The 6,000-nt window shown below is 45.5% G+C and overlaps 1 protein-coding gene across 2 annotated transcripts in view; it reads left to right on the top strand.

Moving 5' to 3' along the window:
• Positions 1-3,990: 3,990 nt before the first annotated feature.
• Positions 3,991-6,000, top strand: part of LOC117358057 — a 53,623-nt gene continuing 51,613 nt past the window's right edge. The window contains exon 1 of one of the 2 annotated variants that reach the window (XM_033939494.1): positions 3,991-4,164. The gene's annotated coding sequence lies outside the window, so the exon portion shown is untranslated. Of the gene's footprint in view, positions 4,165-4,201; positions 4,512-6,000 lie in introns of those variants that run through there. The other variant, XM_033939505.1, reaches the window with a different exon arrangement.

The raw sequence follows: 6,000 nt of genomic DNA, 5'->3' as shown, positions 1-6,000 counted from the left end.
AAAATCTGATTTCACCCATTCATGTCGAAGGAAAAAATGTAAAAAGCTGCCATTCTCACAGTAATTCAAAAACGGCTTGACCGATTTGAACGAAACTTGGTATGCAGATCCCTCACTACCTGGGGTGATATGTTCTGGGGGTCTTGCGGCCCACCTGCACACGTGGGCGGAGCTACAAACAGAAAATCATATTTCACCCATTCATGTCAATGGAAAAAATGTAAAAAGCTGCCATTCTCACAGTAATTCAAAAACGGCTTGACCGATTTGAACGAAACTTGATATGCAGATCCCTCACTACCTGGGGTGATATGTTCTGGGGGTCTCGCGGCCCACCTGCTCACGTGGGTGGAGCTACAAACAGAAAATCAGATTTCACCCATTCATGTCAATGGAAAAAATGTAAAAAGCTGCCATTCTCACAGTAATTCAAAAACGGTTTTACCGATTTGAACGAAACTTGGTATGCAGATCCCTCACTACCTGGGGTGATATGTTCTGGGGGTCTTGCGGCCCACCTGCACACGTGGGCGGAGCTACAAACAGAAAATCAGATTTCACCCATTCATGTCAATGGAAAAAATGTAAAAAGCTGCCAACGCAAAAACGGCTTGCCCAATTTGAACAAAACTTGGTATGCAGATCCCTCACTACCTGGGGTGATATGTTCTGGAGGTCTCGCGGCCCACCTGCACACGTGGGCGGAGCTACAAACAGAAAATCAGATTTCACCCATTCATGTCAATGGAAAAATGTAAAAAGCTGCCAACGCAAAAACGGCTTGCCCGATTTGAACGAAACTTGGTATGGAGATCCCTCACTACCTGGGGTGATATGTTCTGGGGGTCTCGTGGCCCACCTGCACACGTGGGCGGAGCTACAAACAGAAAATCAGATTTCACCCATTCATGTCAATGGAAAAAATGTAAAAAGCTGCCAACGCAAAAACGGCTTGCCCGATTTGAACGAAACTTGGTATGCAGATCCCTCACTACCTGGGGTGATATGTTCTGGGGGTCTCACGGCCCACCTGCACACGTGGGCGGAGCTACAAACATAAAATCAGATTTCACCCATTCATGTCAATGGAAAAAATGTAAAAAGCTGCCATTCTCACAGTAATTCAAAAACGGCTTGACCGATTTGAACGAAACTTGGTATGCAGATCCCTCACTACCTGGGGTGATATGTTCTGGAGGTCTCGCGGCCCACCTGCACATGTGGGCGGAGCTACAAACAGAAAATCTGATTTCACCCATTCATGTCGAAGGAAAAAATGTAAAAAGCTGCCATTCTCACAGTAATTCAAAAACGGCTTGACCGATTTGAACGAAACTTGGTATGCAGATCCCTCACTACCTGGGGTGATATGTTCTGGGGGTCTTGCGGCCCACCTGCACACGTGGGCGGAGCTACAAACAGAAAATCATATTTCACCCATTCATGTCAATGGAAAAAATGTAAAAAGCTGCCATTCTCACAGTAATTCAAAAACGGCTTGACCGATTTGAACGAAACTTGATATGCAGATCCCTCACTACCTGGGGTGATATGTTCTGGGGGTCTCGCGGCCCACCTGCTCACGTGGGTGGAGCTACAAACAGAAAATCAGATTTCACCCATTCATGTCAATGGAAAAAATGTAAAAAGCTGCCATTCTCACAGTAATTCAAAAACGGTTTTACCGATTTGAACGAAACTTGGTATGCAGATCCCTCACTACCTGGGGTGATATGTTCTGGGGTCTTGCGGCCCACCTGCACACATGGGCGGAGCTACAAACAGAAAATCAGATTTCACCCATTCATGTCAATGGAAAAAATGTAAAAAGCTGCCATTCTCACAGTAATTCAAAAACGGCTTGACCGATTTGAACGAAACTTGGTATGCAGATCCCTCACTACCTGGGGTGATATGTTCTGGGGGTCTCACGGCCTACCTGCACACGTGGGCGGAGCTACAAACATAAAATCAGATTTCACCCATTCATGTCAATGGAAAAAATGTAAAAAGCTGCCATTCTCACAGTAATTCAAAAACGGCTTGACCGATTTGAACGAAACTTGGTATGCAGATCCCTCACTACCTGGGGTGATATGTTCTGGGGGGTCTAGCGGCCCACCTGCACACGTGGGCGGAGCTACAAACAGAAAATCATATTTCACCGATTCATGTCAATGGAAAAAATGTAAAAAGCTGCCATTCTCACAGTAATTCAAAAACGGCTTGACCGATTTGAACGAAACTTGGTATGCAGATCCCTCACTACCTGGGGTGATATGTTCTGGGGGTCTCGCGGCCCACAACTCTATGTTGCTTGCTCAAGGGTGGTTTCACCCAAGATTTTATATGTTCTTGCTCCTGGAGGTGAAACTAAAAATGTTGTTTATAATCAAGTTTTGCGTTAGTTGTATTGTATTCATTTTGTCAAATATTTCACATTATAATTTGAATATATGTGTGTGTGTGTATGTATGTATGTTCCAGCATAACTCTTCAATGCATGGACAGATTTCAACCAAACTTGACATACACATTACTTACTATCTGAGGACAAACACTGTGGGGGTGGGAAGGGGGGGGATATGTAAAAATGATTGAAAATGACAGATTTTAGTATCTACCCCATAGTGTTTTCGGGCTCTCAGATGAATACTCAGCATAACTCTGAAACGCATGGAGAGATTTCAACCAAACTTGGTACACATATGACTTACTATCTGGGGGAAAATATTGTGCAGGTGGGACGGGGTAAAATACTGTGGGGGTGGGAAGGGGGTGATATGTTAAAATTATCAAAAGCGACAGATATTAATGTCCAACCCATAGTTTTCGGGCTCGCAGAGATGAATACCGACACTCCCGATGCTGTTTAAGTCTAAGTTCAGCCCCATAGAGAGGGACATTCCTTTGGGACATGTGGAGGGTAGGGGGTTGGGACATGTGGGGGGGTAATGTGGGGGGTGGGACATGTGGGACATAGGGGGGTGGGACATGTAGGGGGTTGGACATTTTGAGATAAATAAATATCCGGGCAAAGCCGGGTTATCAGCTAGTAGAGAATAAAGATGCCAAAGTTCAAGTAATTATTGCTTAGTCACATCATGTGCTAACTAATGTTCAAGATAATGTTTAAAAGGTAATCATTTCCTGATCACTTAAACATAAAAACCACCCCAGGGTACTTTGGTTTGAAAAAAACCTGCATGAAGCACTATTTACAACCCTATCTTACTCAGAGATGCCAAGTTACTCAGTTCCAGACTGGAGATTTTGGGACAGTCCTGGATTTCTGACCATCCTATCCTGGTGCATTATGGGACTTGTTGCAGCACTGCTTTCAGTGGGCAGGATGCCAGGGCACTACACATTCCACACTGCTTTTGGATGCAAGTTTAAAACCCAGGGCCAGCTCAACCTGTGTGGCACGGTGGGTCGGTGATAAAGCATGCAAAAATGCCAGTCTAGTCTACCTTCAAAGTAGAGGGATAGGTATCAAACTGGGAGTTTGGCACCCTTTATCATCAGTGCTCTTGAGCCAATGCCTCATTTGGTCCAGCAGGTGGAGGAAATACCAGAGCATGGCTGGGGGTGGGGGGGAATGCAAAAGTTGGCTCAGAGCATCACAGACTCTGCCTTAAGCCAGCCCTGCTAAAAAAAACACAGGACTGTCTTAAAAGCTCCAGCCTGTAACTGGGCAACTTGGCATTTCTGTTTACTGGGCAGACTGGAACCTGCACCATTTACAACCCTATTTTAGGGGCAGATGCTGAAATCCCCAGCATTAACATGCTGGGATTGTGATCCACCTGCGCAAATGGTTTCAGCACAGGTATTAACGCATGCTGAAAACCATTACTACTGACCACATAAAAAAAATGCATGTTCATGCGTGGGAAAACACACTGCAAAACAAAACGTGAAAGGACACACCTACATTGATGAGGGGCAGGCCTTGAAAGCTGCAGGAAATGAAAGGTTAATCGGGGGGGGGGGGGGGCGCGGTGCAACTTCATTCATACCTAGAGGAGGAGCCAAAGCGACGGCAGCCACACCAGCTCTCCTTCTAGGAAGGGGAAGGGAAAGGAGGGAGCACCGGTACAGCGGGCGCTGCAAGCTTTACCTGCAGGAAGAGGAAGGGCACGGCAGCAGCAGGAGGAGGAGGTACGGGCAGAGCAGGGAGGGAGAGGGAACGGCGAGGTTTTTTTCCTTTTATAGGAGAAGGTACAACACTCTTGCGCGCGCCCCCTCCCCCGCACACGTGCCGAAACCCCGCTTTTTCTCCCCTCTTGGAGACATCCTGCGCGCGCGGCGAGGCACAGCGCGAGCCGTCGGGGCTGGGTGGCGCGTGGCTGTGTAGTAGATAAGAAGAGTGCGAACGGGGTCCTTCGGTGGTCTCCCAGCGCTGTTGCGGCACGTGCCTGTTTTGCTAGTTTCGGTTTTTGTTTTTTGCTCTCCTGTTTTTCACAAGGCCGGTGAGACTTCGAGTTTGTACCAGTATTTTTGGTCAGGTAAAAAAACCCATCTTATTCTACTAATGTGTTGCCGTTCTTTTAAAGAGTTGGGGGTAGGTCATGAAATATTTTGCAGCGCCCAGATTCTAGCACGTTCTAGCAGGACACCTTTTAGCCCTTTAAATCCATAATGTCGTTAATCAAGGGGATGGAAAATTGAGGGTAATTAAGTAAATATCTTGCAGCACTGAGATTCTAGCACGTTCCATATTTAAGGGGGGGGGGGGGTTACAGGACACATTTGAAACTAAAATTTAACTTTGTATACCGGGTCTTCAACCAAAGTGGAGCTCGACTCCGTTAACAAACTAACAAAATAACATCCTGTAGTGTCGTTAATCAAGGGGATGAAATTCCTAAAAGGCTTTTCTTAAAAGTTTCAACCAGTGCAGTTAAGACTCATGTGTGTTCATTTAACAAAATGCCAATTTTTTTCAAGCAGCTGTGGACATGGAGCAAATTTGTATCCCTAGAGAAAGAAGAGCACATATACCCTAGAAATCCATGCACTTGCTAAGTGCTCCTCCTGCTGGCAGGGTCTGAGAGAAGCTGTAGGGGATGGAGAAGGAAGTTGATAAGTCCACCCTAGCGCTTTACCAGTGGTCTCAAACTCAAACCCTTTGCAGGGCCACATTTTTGATTTGTAGGTATTTGGAGGGCCGCAGAAAAAAAATAGTTAATGTCTTATTAAAGAAATTACAATTTTGCATGAGGTAAAACTCTTTTTGGCTAAGTCGTAATAATAATATTGTAAGACATGTGATCAAGAAACTGTTTTGTTTTACTTTTGTGATTATCATAAACATACCAAGGGCATCAAAATAGTACTTGGCGGGCCGCAAGTTTGAGACCACTGCTCTTTACAAATGTTGCTTAAATGATAGCTATGCCTCTGCTTCTCCCCCTTTGTTTTAAAAAATTTGGGAGAGATTCACCAGTTACACACCATGCCCCCTGCTGGCTCGGGGTTTACAGCTTATTGAGGATGGGTACAGAGGAAGAAAACAGTACAAAAATTGGGAAGAGAGCCCGATTTTAGATGTTTTGGAGAGGACAGTAAAAGTAAGACTTCAATGAAGCAGGGCATAGGGAGGCTTCCTTGAAGGAGTGTGTTGAGGAGTGAGGCATACATCACATGGTGTGATGGGAGGAACAGGAGAGGGACCAAATCTCTGATGGGCATATAGGATATATTAGGGAGATGGGAGAGGTGACTTGGCTTGAGGCACAGAGTGGGACCAAGGATCCAGGATGGATGGATAAAGAGACCGAAGCTGAGAGGAGTGGTGGGTGTGTGAAGAGAGAGCTGGAGCTGATAAGGGAATGAGAAAGTAGATGATGGCTGGGAAGCAGATGAGTACAGTATATCAAAGATGGTAAGGAAAGATGGATATGGGAGTCTGGTAAAAGTAAATGGGAAATGGAAGGACTGGGGAAGAGATGAGATTTCTCAGATTAGAAGAGGAAATTCAGAGAAAAAATGTCT

The sequence above is a fragment of the Geotrypetes seraphini genome, chromosome 1, assembly GCF_902459505.1.
Source record: "Geotrypetes seraphini chromosome 1, aGeoSer1.1, whole genome shotgun sequence".
Lineage (NCBI taxonomy): Eukaryota > Metazoa > Chordata > Amphibia > Gymnophiona > Dermophiidae > Geotrypetes > Geotrypetes seraphini.
Note: the sequence above shows the minus strand (reverse complement) of the source record. Positions and strands in the feature narration are given on the sequence as shown.